Here is a 17,484-nt window from a genome sequence, read left to right on the forward strand (position 1 = left end):
AACTCTACGTGCCAGAAATAAGTTGTTTGGCTCTTAGTTTAGTTCTCAGGGTCTCATTTCTCGGTCCCTTCATTTCATCTGTCTCTGATTTTATTACTTCATTTCAGGGGTCTGCACTCCTTGGCTGGTGGAAACATCCCAGAAAGACATACATGAATGAATCTTGACTTCACATCTCACTTATTCCTTCCTATTCTTAATTAGATCTGAACCTTAAATACCTCTCCAGCACAGAAACCCTATATACTCTGTATTTTCTCTTGTATTATCCTTGTGCATAGCCAATAACCTAGAACAAGACCTGAGGTAAGCTTAGAAACATTTTGTTCAAGACCACCCAGAGACTGACAATTGGAGATTATATTGGTTACTCTCTCTGTGCTTCTCTTCTGCTTATTTTATTTACTTTAAGTGTTCAGTTACTTATTCCTAAACAATTAAACATTGATTAGGGAGATCCCAGTTACCTTTGACAAACTTAGTCAACATTTGTATGTATTTATGGTAATTGCCTTCTCTCCCGCATAGCACTAGAGCAGGAGAAATTGTTTTCACTCATCTTCACTAATTTATTCTTTAACTCACTTGTGTATTGAGTGATTCTAGAATTTATTTAATGTGCACATTGAGTAGCTGCGACATGCCAGGAAACTATGCAAGCCCCTCCAAATGTAAAGATAAGCAATAAGATGATTGATCTTTTGATGCTATAAGGACATAGTGGAGGATAAAACAATGTCTTTGTAGGGGAGTGAATGGAGGCTTTATAAAGAAAGTAGTTCCACTGATGCTCAAAGGCTTACTAGAAATGTGCCAGGATCGAAACAGGAGTGGCTATTGCACACAAGTAGAATAGCATACAGATAATCAAGAAGAAATGGGGAGCTATGAAGCCCAACTGGTATTTTATAACCCTCTGTTTCAAATCTGTCTCACAAAAGACTGCACAAATGTTCTTGACATCTGTCACTCTAAATGCCTCTATGACACTTAAACACCCTAGATTTGTAACCAGGGAAACTCTTTTCTTAGTCCAAATAGAATTTAGAACCCTTTTCAGCAAACTCTAGAGAAGAGAAATATCGTATATACCTCACCTAAGTTTTAGTGATCTTATTCCCTCTCTCATTACCATGGCCACTTGTAATGCCAGAAAATGGAACAAAAGGCATTGACTATTTGCATACAGGAAATTCATCCAGCCTCCAGGCAATAGTTGACTCCTTCACTCCACCTGGGCTTGATAATAGTTGAATCACTGTGGTATCCTACATCTGGATTGTCAATAAATGGGAAGCCAATGTCATTTTTAGTTTAAGGAAAACCAAAGAAAACAACTTTCTGTGTCTGCAGAAACATTAATCAGATCCTAACAAATAAACGAGAGTCACTATGCTCAAAATTAATACAACAGTTTTCTCACTTTGTTTTCCTATGTTCCAAGGCTTGAATGTCAGCTCTGTCAGCAACTTTGACAGTATGGCAGTGTGACAAGAGGGTGACATTAGTTAGGCTGCTAACAGTATGATGATGCTAACCCAAGCTAGACCTAGTCTTCTATTGTATATGCAGTTCCTTCTGTAGTAGGTATCCTTTTGGTAAAATGTTACAGATATTTTCTTATTTAAGTTATTAATGGCTGGAGTTTTTCATATTTTAGTAGTTAACATTTAAGAGAAAAAAATAAATGAAAAAATATCGTGTTAGTATGGGAGAGTTTGTTAGGTACTTCGATTGAAACACAGTTCCTTCAGGATCTCTGTAGTCTAAAAATATATTTGATGCAGATAGAACACTGAGAATATTTTAGGACTGCCAGAGTATAAAATACAAAGGAGGAAATTCATGGGGGTGATAATAGAAAAACACGAACCAGATTATGAAGTGTTTGTTAAAGGAATCAGAGGAGTTGGGTTTTTTCCCGTTAGCCAACAGGAAACCTTGAAGTAACTTTGGGCAAAGGAAGTACAAGATTAGATGTATTTTGTTATAAAATTTTAATCTAGTAGCAGGATTTCAATGGATGAGTCTGGAATAGGGAAGATGGTTAAGGAACTATTTGAACAAGGGCATTTGCCATGAGTTGGAGAATGGACACAAGGCATATTGAAGAGTTGAATGCAGTTAAATTACCAAATTAATGACTGATGAGCCAGTAGGCTAAAAATAGAAAGTTACTTGAGGAGTATTCCTCTAAATACAAAACTTAAACCATTCTCTGCCTCCAAATGCCATTCCCACCATTTCAGAAAATACTCAGTTACTGCATACAGCGCCTGTCTTCCCTTTATTCCAAGACAGCACTGGTGTGGTTATTTATAAGTCTCCACATCTGGGGAACTAATTTGTTTGTGGACTGCTGCAGTTCCACAGAGTAGCTAGCTATCACTCAGCAGCACCAAATTCATTCAACCCTGATAATTAAATTAAATATCTACCGACATCAAAGAGACGGCAGAAACTTATTAACAATACCAAAAAGTTTTCTAGGCCCCTGAAGAAAGCCACAATGCATTACAATAGATACAGATGACATATTCTGTAGTGGAGTGATGGTCAAATTAATATTCTACTCATATTTTAATGTGTCTGTAGTGTAGTCTAGCGGAATATGGTCTCACAAGTGGAGTAACACATTGGCGGCTCAATATAATAGGACTGACGTTACTATGGAGTTCAATATTACATGGGCATGACCTTACTGAAGAAGATTTAATTACTTGAAATACCAGAAGGATGACACCATAACAATATCATCGCAAAGGTCTTTAGAAAGAAGAGCTTGAGTGTCATGGCTGCTGACTTCCACACATTCATTTTATTTTATTTTTTAATTCTGCATTAATTTTCTGAGTTAAGGGCATCACCATCAATTTTTCTACAGGCTACAAGTCTTAGAATCGTTCCATCTCTTAAACATTTTTTTCCATTCTCTCTTTTTAAAATATTGCCTACACTTTAAAAAATAATAAGCCCTACACAGTAGTCTCCCTGCCATGCCTAAGCCACAATATGTGTCATCTCTACAACTGAATCAGTCCTTCATCTAGCCTTCCTATGATGAGACAAAGGTGTGTGTGTGTGTGTGTGTGTGTGTGTGTGTGTGTGTGTGTGTGTGAGAGAGAGAGAGAGAGAGCGAGAGCGAGAGAGAGCAAGCAAACCAAAGATAGACTTGTGGCCTGTTTGGCTCTGTGCTTTTATAATACATTAGCATATTTTACTTTTCCATACCTTACTCTCTTTATTTATTATTTACCTTATTTCCTTATGCATGTTTCAAAGTGCTGGAAGTCAGCATGCATAGATTATTTATTATGGCTATGCAGTACTTATTGTATAGATGCACCATGATTTATTTAAATAGTACTATATTGATGACTAGTTAGGTTACATACAGTCTGTTATGAGCTGAAGTGTCTTCCCAAAATTCACATGCTGAAGCCCTAACACCCAGGACCTCAGAATGTTACTGTATTTGGAGACAGGGGCTTTAAAGAGGCAGTTCAGTTAAAATGGAGAGGGATTTTAGACCTATAGAGGGACACAAGGAACACAGAGGCAAGACCATGTGGGGGCACACTGAGAAGGCAGTCATCTGTAAGTCAAAGAGAGAGACTTCAGAAGAAACTAAACCTCTGTCATCTTGATCTTGGACCTCTGGCCTTCAAAACTGAGACAATGAATTTATATTGTTTAAGCAACTCTGTGGTATTTTCTTATGGCAACCCTAGCAAAATAATACACAGTCTCTTGCCTTTACAAACATACAGAAATTAATGATCTGTGTGAGGTTTTCAATACATATCTGCACATTAGATACATAGGATCTATTGCCTCCATGTAACTTAATGTTGATACTTATCATACCTGCACGAGAAAAAGTTTATCTTTATAAATAGGTGGGGAAATGGTATCTTGTTTCTTGGTTTAGTTTTTATTCCTTTAATTTTGAGTTGGTGTATATAACTTTTCATATTACCAACAACAAACACAGGACACTTTCCTAACTTTCTGATTGGTTTCAGCTTTATTTTTCTGTTGGTATGTTTGTCTTTCAAAACAGAAATGCTGAATTTTTATGTAGCCGTTGTCAATCTTTATTGAGTGACTTTAGGGATGTATTTCTTACTTAGGAAAATCTCTATTTGTAATGAAGAACATAATTTACAATTATTTTAGTAATATTTTGATTTTTAGTTAAGTATAAATCCATGATTAATCTGGAATTTATTGGGTATAAAAGATGAATGGATATGAGTTGACAATTTTAAATAATATAATTAATTGATCAGGTTGTAATCTAATAAGTAATTTTAATGTGTCAGTAATTAACTGTTACTGATTAATTAAAGGTAACAAAATAGCCAACTAGCATATGTATGTGTACATATATAATAGTTTTTAAATCTCTTTTATTACTTAACAAGGTGTGTTCTTATTTTTTCCACGTTTATCTCACTATTCCTACATGCTTATTATTTAGAAGCAGCTTGTTTATTTCTGATTACCAAGTTCTGCTGATAACTATTCTACAATTGTGTTAAAGTTTTAGATTGATTTAAGGAGAGTTCATTTCTTTGAAACATTGAGTTTTACCCCGAAATAATGATCATTTTTTTTACATATTTGAGTATTCCTTTTTGGCATCACATAAGTCTTTCACTTTTTACTCACAACTGTAATATATTTTCATGGGAGGTTAAATAAGATGTCTTCATCCTCACTATGTTATTCTTTGTTTTTTTTATTTAAGAAACTGATTTTTTGCATGCTAATTTTATATCTAGTCCTCTGAGTTAACTCCCTTAAATTCTTAGTATTTTCTTTTTCATTTTATTCTCTTGAATTCATTAGACATGCCACTAAAACCAAACCGAACAACAACAAAAAACTTCCTTTACCCTTGTGACATTCACTTTTTTTTCATTTCAATTCACTCTTTCAGTTTTGCACCAACTACTTTTTCCTACCTTGACTTCTATTGCTTCAGTCCCTGTGATGGCCAAGGTTCTAGGTCTCTTGTTTTTTTTGTACTGCCTGTTTTTTCACAATTGCTCTTCACTGTGCTCTCAGCCCCAATCTCTTAACACTCAATAGTCATAATGGAGTCATCCTGTGTAAAAATACCAGCAGATTTCTACCCACAACCTGGAATGTATACAGATGAGCACAGACATTGAGAGCCTATTGTGTCTACCATATGCACAGGCAGATGAAAATGGAAAAAGGACAGTGTTCTAATTATGGCAGAAGTGTTTGAACAAACTATAACAAATTATTTTTGGTCATCCCTGTACAGTTAAAATTAATCTGGGAAATACCAAGGGCTCCATTGGTGGGATACTCTATTTCAACTTTCTAACCTACATTCTTAGCCATTGGCTTTCTTTGATCAAGCAGAACTGGAAAGTCCAAAAGGAGACATTGGGAAGTAAACAACCTTGATTGTGTCTCCTTTTCCAACCTTTTAAGGACTATCATTCCTCAGCTCTAAGAGGTTGTGTGATCCAATTAGGCAAATTGAAAAAGACTGCTTTTATGCAAAAGCGTGAGAAAGTTAATTGAAATCAATCCATGTTCAGTGAAAATGCTACAGACATCACTGATAATTTAGAGCAATTAAAAGATGTTGTCCTGAAGCAAGGCAGAAACATTAAGTTTAAAAGCCTGTTAAAGGAAAATTACCGAAAATATTTAAATGATATTATTCACCTAAGATGGACCAGGGACAGCTAAACCAATTAGAAATTGTAAGGTATTTCATTAGTCAGAAGCTGTGTTTTTAAAATCATTGAGATGAGAATCCTTCACCTAGTATCCTTTGTTATTGCAAAATCTGTTAAAAACAATGCATTAACCCTAGTTTTGAGTAAATCTTCATGAAAATAGCTATTTGCAACTAAACCACCAGAAGATAGTTCTCCCATCTATGAAATAAGGGCATTAAAAAATTAATGTTTATTTTATTTTTGAGAGAAAGAGTGTAAGCAGGGGAGGGGCAGAGAGAGGAGACACAGAATCTGAAGCAGGGTCAAGGTTCTGGGCTGTCAGCACAAAGCCTGATGCCAGGCTGGAACTCAGGGACCCAGAGATCATGAACTGAACTGAAGTTGGACGCTTAATCAGCTGAGGCACCCAAGCATCCCACAGCATTTTTAAGCTACTTTTCAAGCTATATTTTTCAGAGACCTAAATATTCTAGGAGGTGATTGGGCATATGTTATTAGGTAGAGTAAGGTAGAACAGTAAGGAATGACCAGTGAAAACTCTGAAATTCCTACATTATGCCTAACACATGAACATCTCTGTTTTATTATATTTAAAATACATGGAAAACAGAGATGTAAATATATGGTTCACTGTGTCACCATCCCTTTTTACCTTGGCCATTACATACATTACCCTTCAATCAAGTTTTATTTTCTCCTGAAGCTTGGTTAGAACCTCAGAATCTTTCTTAACACAGTGAGGCAGTCACCTCTCCCCAAAGATTAGAGTTGGCATAACACAAATCTTATTATAAGATTTAACTCATAAAATGATTCCTTAATAAAATAAATAACAGAAAATTTAATCATTTTATATTAAAATTTTAAAAAAAGCACTATAAGCCTTCTAGAGCCTTGATTCTTATTATATTCTTTAAGCCTCAGGTGTACTAGCCTCTTTACCTATGTCTAGATCCCCCATTCCCCTCACTACTCTCATTAAGTAAAAATCTAATAATTTGCTTGATCATATAACTCTGCTGAGAAGTCTGCTAGGCTTCCCTCTTTGCTTACAGGATACCATAGAAGGGCATCAGAAACTCTCTCTAGTCTCGCCACATAAACAACAATTTCTTATAGATGCTTGGTCCTGGGTTCAAAAACTCATGTACTTTCCTAAATGCTAAATGCTTCATGCAGTCTCTCTTTGCCACCTTTACTTTGACATGCTGGAAAAGTCTCTCTGGAATCCTTGACCCTATCCTTAAAAAAACTCTTCCTATACCTTCTCAATCATTTTTTAAATCCATGTAAGGTGTTATCCTTCTGTGAGGCCTTGCTCTGGCCTCCTGCTACAACACTTTTTGAAACATTCTCCCTTTTGTTTCTACAATTCCACCCAATGAAAACCCACCTTGGAGCCCTGATTACCCGTGAGTTGTGAGTTTTGTTTGTTTGTTTGTTTGTTTTTAGTTTTGTTGTTTTCCAACCTATCTCCTCAATGTATCAGTGGGACTCTTGATAGAAAGGGCAGTTTCAGATCTTTAAATGTTTCCTCACGACTTAGATTCTTGTCTATTACACAGTAAATGGTGAATGCATGCATGCAAAACTGAGATATGTAACACAATGATAGAAGAATCTTTGGATCCAAAATTGTTGTTGTACTGTTTAGGAGAAAGACATGCTGAAACTTCTTAATTTTGAGTAATTATTGCCTCAACAGGCCAACAGAACAATGTTTTATTTATTACTGATGATTTTGTAGACCAAAATATGCATGGCCTTTTGATAGGATTGCTATGTCTAGGACTTGATAGCATCTAAATATCTGAATAGAGACTAACCTTCTTAGGAAACACATATTGCTTATGCTGCACTTAGCATTATCAACAACCAACATTTATTGAAAGTCTACCATATGCTAGGAATTGGAATATAGTCCCCTTCACATAGGTGATCTTTAATTGTTAATATACCAATTTTATATCTGTTGACTAAGGTTGGTTTTCCACCTCAGTCTCTAAGCTGTCAGGAGCAAAGAACATTACAATCATTTTGCAGATGAAGAGAGTGAGTTCCAAAGAGAGTAAGAGATTCGTTTTAGACATAGGAAAATGAATGAAACATAGGCTTTGCCCTCAAGTAACTTCAACCCCAGTGGAAAGCAAAGATAAGCAAACTGGTAATAAAAATTCAGTTTGATGAATGTTGCTAAAATGCTAAGAATATAAGGAGTACCTAGCCCATTATACAAAATTCAGAAAATATTTTCTGGCAGTGATAATGCCCTCCTGAGTGGGTTCTTAGAGACCATTAGAAGTTAGTCAAGGGTTGGTGGGGGTGCCTGAGTGGCCCAGTCAGTTAAGTGTTCGACTTGGGCTCAGGTCATGATCTCACAGTTCATGAGTTTGAATCCCTGCATTGGGCTCTGTGCTGACAGCTCAGGGCCTGGAGCCTGCTTCATATTCTGTGCCTCTGTCTGTCTCTGTCCCTCCCCCACTTGCACTCTGTCTCTGTATCTCTCTAAAAAATAAACATTAAACAAAATTTAAAAAATAGTCAAGAGAACATTTGGATCAAACATACTAAAGATTCAGGGAGCAATGCTTCCGTTGTTTACAGCAAGAGAAAAATATTCTATTGGAGGAAATTCCCTTGAGTCATTGGGTCTTAACACCTAAAGTGTGATTATAGTTCAGCAGGAGGTGCAATAAGAGAAATATCTAAAGACAAGATTAAGTGTCTTTTTTGTCTAGTTGGACTTAATCCCATATGAAGGTATTATTAACTGTATGAAGAGTACACAGGAGCCCATTAAATAATTGCAAGACCACCACCTGCGGTATAAGTAGTCCACCCTTATCCATGGGATAGATTCCAAGACCCCCACTGGGTGCCTGAAACCTCAGATAATACCAAGCCCTACTTGGTGTCATATATATGTATGTGTATGTGTGTGTGTGTGTGTGTGTGTGTGTGTGTGTACACACACACACACACACACACACACATACCATATAACAACATGTACTATGTTTTCCCCCTATATATACATAGCTATGTTAATATTTAACACACAAATTAAGTACTGTAAGAGACTAGCAATGATAACTAATAATAAAACAGAACAATTATAATAATATACTATAATTAAAGTTATGTGAATGTGGTCTCTCTCAAAATACCTTATGGTATTATACACACCCTTCTTGTGATGATTTGAGATGATAAAGTGCTCTACTACATATTTTGTGTGACTTTGGGGAAGTTAATTTGTCTCTCTGAGCCTTGGTTATCAGTAACAAGGTGATGTTTGAAAATACTAAATTCATGAATGCACATATAGCACAAGTATTATGCAATCCAAAGCGGTTAATATTTCTACCTTTTTAGTATTATCCAATCATTATTACTATACCTACAATTACCATTGTTGCTACTACAGCTCCTCCTATTACTTTGAATATCATTAATACTCTGTTCACTGAAAAAAGTGTAAATTTGTTGCTTGAAAATGTGACCTATCATATGCCCTCAGCATAAGAACTCAGTGTGGGACATTTTCAGACAGTTCCTTCCTAGTATCACCCTTAGATCTGGGGTGGCTGAACCCTTATCCCCGGCATTGAAATTCTAGGTCTCAGATTTTGGAATAAGCTTCCTGGACATTTTCTACCAAAGAGAACATAGAGCAGCAGTGCCCACTAAGTGGGATGTGATGAGACCAGAACACAATGCATGTATGCTTGGATCTCTGTTTATATCCGTCCTTTAAGATATTCTTCAACCTTCCCAACCATTCCCTTACTACCCCTTCCAAGTGAGGTTTACCTGATGCCCTGACTTGGCATCAGTGGAGTTGTCCTAGAACCGTGACCAGGTGCAGTTCTAAAGGACAGTCTGGTGAGCATACCACTCCTGCTGGTCTGGTCAGTATTTCTTTCACAGGATCACATCAGATTGGGCTACTAGAACTTAGGTTGTTCAAATTATTTATATAAATATGTACCTCACCCTAAATTTTTTTCTCAGGAGCGTGAATAATATAGACATAGCCCTGCATGATGCGATCTCTATTATGCCACTTTGCTACGCACTGATTATGTAACCCATTTTCTGTTTACTGGCCCACCTTATTCACTGACTGTCATACACAAGGAACTCAGCCACTCTCAAGGATTTGTCCACTTATTCACTCCAGAACAACTGCTGATGTCTCATGTCCTGTCATGCTGACAGACAAGAGTTCTTGGACTCTTAATTACTTTACATATGTCTTTTGGGTGATGCCTTCACCTTGTATGTGGGGATCAAACAAGATCAGTACTTGGCAATTCTTCTTTAAGGCAATTAACCATCATTGTTACCATCTATCATTTTGGTGCCTAGATCTTGATGGAGGACGATTCACATATCTTTGAATAAAACATTTTTCCTGCACTTAAGAAGATCATTGGAAATACAGGAAATGCTGTATTTTCCTTAACAATTGCCTAGAAATACCTTGACTATGACATGGTCATAGTCCATGGCATATGTATCTGTTTCATGGGGTAATCATTTGCTGTTTGGATTTATTTGCATTATCTGAGTAGCAGAATATCAGCTTCTGTAGGGATTAACTAGCACTGGATTTAAAATAGAGTGGCTGATGTCAGATAATCAGAAATAAAATACTGAGCCAAATAATTTCATATTATGTAGGGCAACTGTAGCAAGATGAATAAGCCTCTTACTCAAATGATCTGCCTCCAGAAAGTAGAAAATTTTCCCATTACCTTCCTTAATTATTTTGTTAGTTATTTCCACCAAGATCTACAAACTTGGTTCTAATTTTAAAAAGGACTGGGGTGCCTGGGTGATGCAGTTGGTAAGGCATCTGACTCTTGATTTCAGCACAGGTCATGATTTCCTGGTCATGAGATTTAGCCCCATGTCCAGCTCTGTGCTGAGCCTGGAGCCTGAGTAATAATATTCTCTTTCTTTGCCCCTCTCTCTCACATGCACACACTTTCTAAGTAAGTAAGTAAGTAAGTAAGTAAGTAAATAAATAAATAAATAAATAATAAAAATAATAAACTCTGTCTTTTCTATCGTAACCAAAGACCAAAGTGTTTTAATAAATGAAACAACACAGGAATCTAGATGCAGATTTGTAACTACAATTACTCCAGACTATTTATATGCATTCAGTTTTTCCCTAAGTTTCATTGTAGGTTGAGAATTAAGTTAATTGAGAGAGAGAGAGAGAGAGAGAGAGAGAGAATGAGAATACATATATCTTGCATGGTTATTGACCTTGTCTTAATGGCAGAGATTTATTTAACTAAGGTATAGAAAATAACATTTTAAAGGGTTTTTTTTTGTCATTTTCAAATAGTCTTTTATGGCACGTCATATTTTAATACAGTATATAATTATTAAGTATATGTTCAGATATCTCATTTTCCCAACAATAGTAAAGGCCTCTCTGAAAAATGCACATAGTAGTTAGTAAATAAATTGAACAAAGCAGATAAGAAGCTATTAACATTAGTTTCATTTTATAGACGAAGATACTGACACTCCTAAGTATTAACTAATGATTAAACTCATGCAGTGACTAATGAGATGAGATTTAACTTGAATCCAGTTGTTGCTAATTCTGAGTCTTTTGCTTGTGTGTGGGGGGGGTGGGTGGGTATTTTCTTATCTTAACTGTTTATTTTTTTCTTACCTTCTCCCATACCTAGCACTTGGCTCTATACCCACAACATTTCTGCTTTTAACTGAACATTCTCCCTGAGCATTCCAGAACTAGTACCTCTAATCCTAATGATGAATTTACCCACTCATCTCACCAGGTTAGAACCATGAATATGGCAGCTAGTTACAGAGGACTTTGGGTTTGCCACACTTACTTACAAGTTAATTACACTAATGCCTGTCTGGGGATCAAGTCTATGAATAAGTTAATCCTCCACAGTTCACTCATACTGTTTCCCTGATTAATGCCCTTCCCCACTGTCCCGACTACAACAACTGCAAGTTCCACTTGTCCAAAGGTAACCTGATTTATGCACTGTTTTTCCTCCCTTAATGAACACAGGGGATTGCTGTTTAGCTTCAGTGATCAATAACATTAACTTCACTAATATGCATGAGAGAAAATTTACTATAGAGTTTTCTTTAAAATAAGATTTCAAAGCATCTTAAATATTTATTATTTGAACAATCTCAAGTATAGGACTTGGTGAAAGAAAGAAAGCGATGGGGATAGAGAACAGAAGAAGGAAGGAAGGATGGAATAGGGGAGGGGGGAAGAAGAGAGCAGAGGAGGGAAGGGAAAAGAAAGTTGACTTTATTGGCTTTTCTATATAAAGGAATCAATCACTCATCATTGAATCTACTCATTAAAGAGACATGAGTGAGTGAATAAATGATTAAATTAATTGGAGTGTTACAGGGGCTGAATATAAAACAGCTCCTCTCCATGCTGGTGTCTGAAGCTCTCCCCAAATCTTGGATTTGAAATCTCCCAGTAGGACCTTCTTCCTGTGCCTGGAAGCTTCCAGTTCTTTGCAGAAGATGCTGCAATTGCCATTACCCCAGTATTCTGATATAGCGTCTTGTCAACTCTGGATTTAAATCAATAATGTTTTCCAGCATATACTAACAATGGAAGGCTAAAAAACTCCATTTTAATGCTGAAAGTATAAGCTTCATAATGGTGTAAAAACCTTATTTTGTAGATGATTTGTTCATTTAACCTCTGCTAAGGACAAAAAATATGATTTATTGATTTCGATTTTCTAATAAAAAATCATGTCACCTTTTAATAACCAACTTATTACCAGATGCTAGGGTCTTGGGCCCCATAAATGAGGATTACAGTTAAAACATTGAGAGGAGAATTTCAATATAAAAATCAATAAAAATATGTAAAAATTTAAGTGAATCAAGAGCAAAAGCAATTCCTTCTTGGGGCTTTATAATAACATTTATAAAAAATCCTCAACCTGTTGCCTTATCCTGAGTAAAGCAGTAGAATAGTAATAATAGAATAACTAACAAGTGTAATCATAAATAACTTAAAAAGTAACAATAGTAGCTACCATTTATTGAGTTCTCATTGCATACCAGGTGCTGGTATGGAAGCTTAAATTACTGCTGAGAACCATGTACCTAGCATTGGATGTGTTCCAGGCATGAGATTTAGTTCTTTTACATAAGTTATCATATTTAATACTCAGAGCAAATCCAGGTGGTGCTGAGAATTTTAGAATGAGGAAGTAGAGACTCAGAGATGGTGGTTCACTGTGCCAAATCACGGTTAATATGATTGAGTTTAGATATTTGGTGATCTGTCTGCTAACCTGTACTGTCTGTGCCAAACACAGGAAAATACTAAAATAAATTCTATCAATTGCCCTGTCAATTGGTGGGACTTTAATTATTTTTGAGGAGAAATATAGGTCTTTTTTTTTTCCTAATGTATCATCCCCAAGGTGGTTCCCAGCTATTGCTCAGGCTAGTTTTAATAAGTGCTGGCATTTAAATTCTTGCATATGATAGTGAGGATTGTACAACCGAAAGCCAGGGCTTATTTTCTGTGAGCAACGTTTAATCAAAAGTGACCCATAATTTCAAGCTCCAATGCCTACCACCACCTTATTAACTTGACACTTGTTCACTTTGGAGACTCCTCAGTCAGGTTTAAAATATGGTGGATGATCCTTAGAGAGGCTCTTTCTCTACCCCTCTCCTCTGGCTGCCCTTTCTAAAAGCTCAGGCAAGGAGCTTCTCTTCATTAGTTTCTTAATCTCCCCTACTTATGACAGATGAGTCAAAAAATACTAGACTTGCTGGTACAAGTTGTCTTAGACAAAGTACAGACTTTGTGGTGTGTTTACATACATACATGCACATGTGTCCATGTATGTGTTCTGGGGAGAGCAAGAGAGTATTTAGTCTCATTATTATCAAAATGCATCTCTTTTCCATCCTATATCTAAGCCACTCTCCTCTTCAGTCCACTATCCCAATAGAATTTCCCAACATCGCAGAGAAGGGGGATATTGTCAGTGTCTGATTGCAGTAGAATGGGGAATACTGTCCATTAAAACAATCATGTCAGTTGTGAAAAAAAGATACAGATTCTGCTTCCCTTCTCCATTACAGTATAAGCTTGTTTTATAAATTTTTATTTTAATAAATTTATGGTTCTTAAGTATGTTTTATAAGAAAACATAGAAAAATAATCATAAAACCATACAATGCTGCATTTGTTGATGTTTTCAAATTACATGCCTCCCTCTAGGCTTCCTCTTTCCTTCCTCCCTCCCACCCTCCCTCCCTTCCTTCCTCCCTCCCTTCCTTTCTTCTTTCCTTTTCTTCCAGTTTATTTATATATGCATTTTTTTTTAATGTGACAGATCTGGTTTTATCTAAAGACTTAAGAGAGTGATTTTCACCATAGAATGGGAAATAAAACAGAGAACTGGCCATGAGAGAGAAAGAAATCTGGAATGTTACACGGAGAGATGGTTGACTATGTTTTATGGGGGAGGGATTGGAGAGAGGTGGGAAACAAGAAAAGAAGAACAAATAGAAGATGAACAAGGAAAGAGCCAAGCTACTTGTTGAGACTGTGCATATTGATGCTGACTTTTTTTTTCCCCCAGTTGGGCCAATACATGTTAAATTATTGAGTGGATTTTTTGGGTTTATACAAGAAGGAGCAAGAGGCCCATTTGACTTGTTATGACAAAGACCCTGCTAGGAAATCAAGACCTGTGCTTCTTTTAAGTACAGCATTTGGATTAGAAAGCCATGAAGTTTGAGTCCTGTTTTTATAGATGTGACCTTGGATGAATTCTTAAGTCTCAGTTGGTACCTGCAAGAAATCTTGTGAAAGACTTCAATACATGTAGGTAAATGGGATTAGAGTGAGGGGATGTAGCAGGCACCAAAAAAACCCAAAAACCAAAAAACAAAAAGTGGTGATCATTCTCGGAGATTTATTAGAATCTTTGAAAGTCCTTTGTGGCAAAGCGGCATACCTTTATTTTACCTGTGCATGACTCAACTGGGCATTTAGTAATACTGAATTCAGATCCCTATATTGTGATTCTTTGGCACTACTTTTTGGTTCTTTTCATTTGCCACTTCACGGTACTTCAGACAACCAATTGTAGTAAAATGGTAGTGTGTTGGTATTTTAAAAATCAAATATTCTTCAGGCTATCATCCCAGAGTCAAACTGGGCTTAAAATGGATTAAATTCGTCTTTTGAATGTGCTCATCCCTTGGTATTGACACAGAAAGTCTTCTGCTAGAAAATAAGATTTGGAAGTTAGAAAGTTTTTGCCTATTGCGTGTTGGTTTGGTCCCAGAACAGTTTTCTTGCTTCCAACTACACTTCTCTTGTACACAATCACTTTTTACCACCACGAGAGCAGTCAGCTTTCGTTCCTAACTCCCTCTTTACTCCATCCTTCTTACTGTTGTCTAAATAAATATTTGTACACACACATTTATACGTTGATGCTGATGAACAAGATTCATGATAAGATATTTCATATTAAAAGAGAAATATTGTGGGGTGCCTAGCTGGCTCAGTAAGTTAATCATCCAACTCTTGGTTTCGGCTCAGGTCATGATCTCATGGTTTGTGAGTTTGAGCCCAACATCAGGCTCTTTGCTGACAGCGCGGAGCCTGCTTGGGGTTCTCTCTCTTCCTTCTGCCCTTCCCCAGCTCATGCCTATGCATGCACGCCTCTCTCCCTTTCTCTCTCCCTTTCTCTCTCTCTCTCTCTCTCTCTCACACACACACACACACACACACACACACACACACACACACACACTTTTTTTGTTTTTTAAAGGAGAGGGCACCTGGGTGGCTCTTTTGGCCAAGTGCCTGACTTTCGCTCAGGTCAGGATCTCACAGTTTGTGAGTTTGAGCATTTGTCAGGTTTTGCACAGAGCCTGCTTAGTATTCTCTTTCCCTCTCCCTCTCTCTCTGACCCTTCCCTACTCTCTCTCTCTCTCTCTCTCTCTAAAAATAAATAAAGTTAAAAAAAAAGAAATATTGTAAAAGGGGAAAATGTCAAAATGTAACATCAGCCATTCTTAGGTAAATTTTGCAGAATATTTATCCCGTTGTTATTTTTTCTGTTCCTGCATAATACCAATAACTTCCCCAGTGCTTTGATAGAATTCTCATACATTGAGAAGTAACATTGAATTAACTTGGGCTCTTCCAAGCTTACTGGGTGAGCTGAGATTATACAAGTTTTACAAGGGAGCTAAGCAAGGGAAGAGATAGGACCAAGGGAGATAGTAACAGGCAATGGACTTTACTGAGTGGTGCTTGCTTAAAGATGTATGAGACACAAAGTTTCTAGAACATGAGATCATCTAAAGGCTTATGAAAGAACCAGAACCCAGGGAGGGTAAGGGAACTCCTGGGGGAGAGGAAGATTGAAGATCTTATGTTTAGGTGATATTGCTCAGCTTCAAGGCAGGGAGTCTGTGTCAGAGAGCTCTGAAGGGCAAGAGTGGCTTAGAGTCTTTCAACCACAGGATTATCTTATCAGTAGCCAACAATACTGGTTGAGGCATGCAAAGCAGGCAGGCTCTAAATGGCTAAAAATCTATGCATTGGGTTATGTTTTAAAGTTGGGTATATGAAAATTTGAGTTGTGTACCTGCAGGCTTCTGAGCTAATGGGCCTGAATCTGCAAGAAAGAAAGAAACAACCTAGGCACTGATGTATATGGGCCATTATTACCTAATTTATGTAACAGTTTCATAAAGAACTCAGAATATCAAAGGCTGAGACCAGGTTCTAGACAAGGAGCATTGGAAAGATCATCTGTTCCTTTTGTTATATAGATTTTGAGGGGGGGGGGGAAAGGGTACAGAATTTGGAGAAGGCTGGAGCTGATGTATTAATACTTTATGAATCTTGGTGATGTGATCCTTTTTTGAATAAAGTTTGGGCACAATAACATATAGTTTTCATGCTCTTGACAATACTGGCCAAATAATACCTGCTAAAATTTTCCTAAGTAAAATAATAACACCATATATACCTAAAGTGTCTGGGGAGCAGAAACACACAATAAATACTGTGACCTTAACCGTTTGGCCTTATGTATTTGTTCAATTAAATTTCCTATCATTGTACGTGCAGCAACTTGTCTAATAGTCTCAAAACAACTTAGATAGATTTGTTTGTCATTGTTATTTTGGTTTTGGTTTTGCTTTTAAATAATCTTAGAGTTAACAATCTATCAATGCTGTCTTGGGATGCCCTTATAAGTGTCTTTCTTGGTAAACTCTTACTACTGTTTTAATGCAAACATTAGTTATCTCCTCACAAAGTTTTCTCTGAATATCCCAGGCAAAATGAAGAAACACATCTCGTATGTATTCATAACATTTTGCTTGTGATAGTTTTATAGAACCATGTTACATATTATACTTGCTTTGTTATGTTTTCCATCTTGTAGACCCCCTCGTCCCATTACTTGAAGGGTATGCCTCTCAAAACCTGCAATCTCTGTCATTTAACACAGAGTCTGACACATAGAGGCACTTAGGGTCTGCCTGATAAATTAAGTATATTAATTTTTGGTAACATTGTAAAAAACATCTTTATCTGTTCTAATGATAGATGACTATGTAATGATTTACACTAAAGAGGAAACTTTTAAGTGATTAAATTATTGTAACTATTATTTTATAAAAAGGATGTGCATACAAATTGGCAAGAGAAATTAAACCC

The sequence above is a fragment of the Lynx rufus genome, unplaced genomic scaffold (genome assembly GCF_022079265.1).
Source record: "Lynx rufus isolate CCGP_SWC_20201006 ecotype Redwood Valley unplaced genomic scaffold, mLynRuf1.p SCAF_16, whole genome shotgun sequence".
NCBI classification, from domain to species: Eukaryota; Metazoa; Chordata; class Mammalia; order Carnivora; family Felidae; genus Lynx; species Lynx rufus.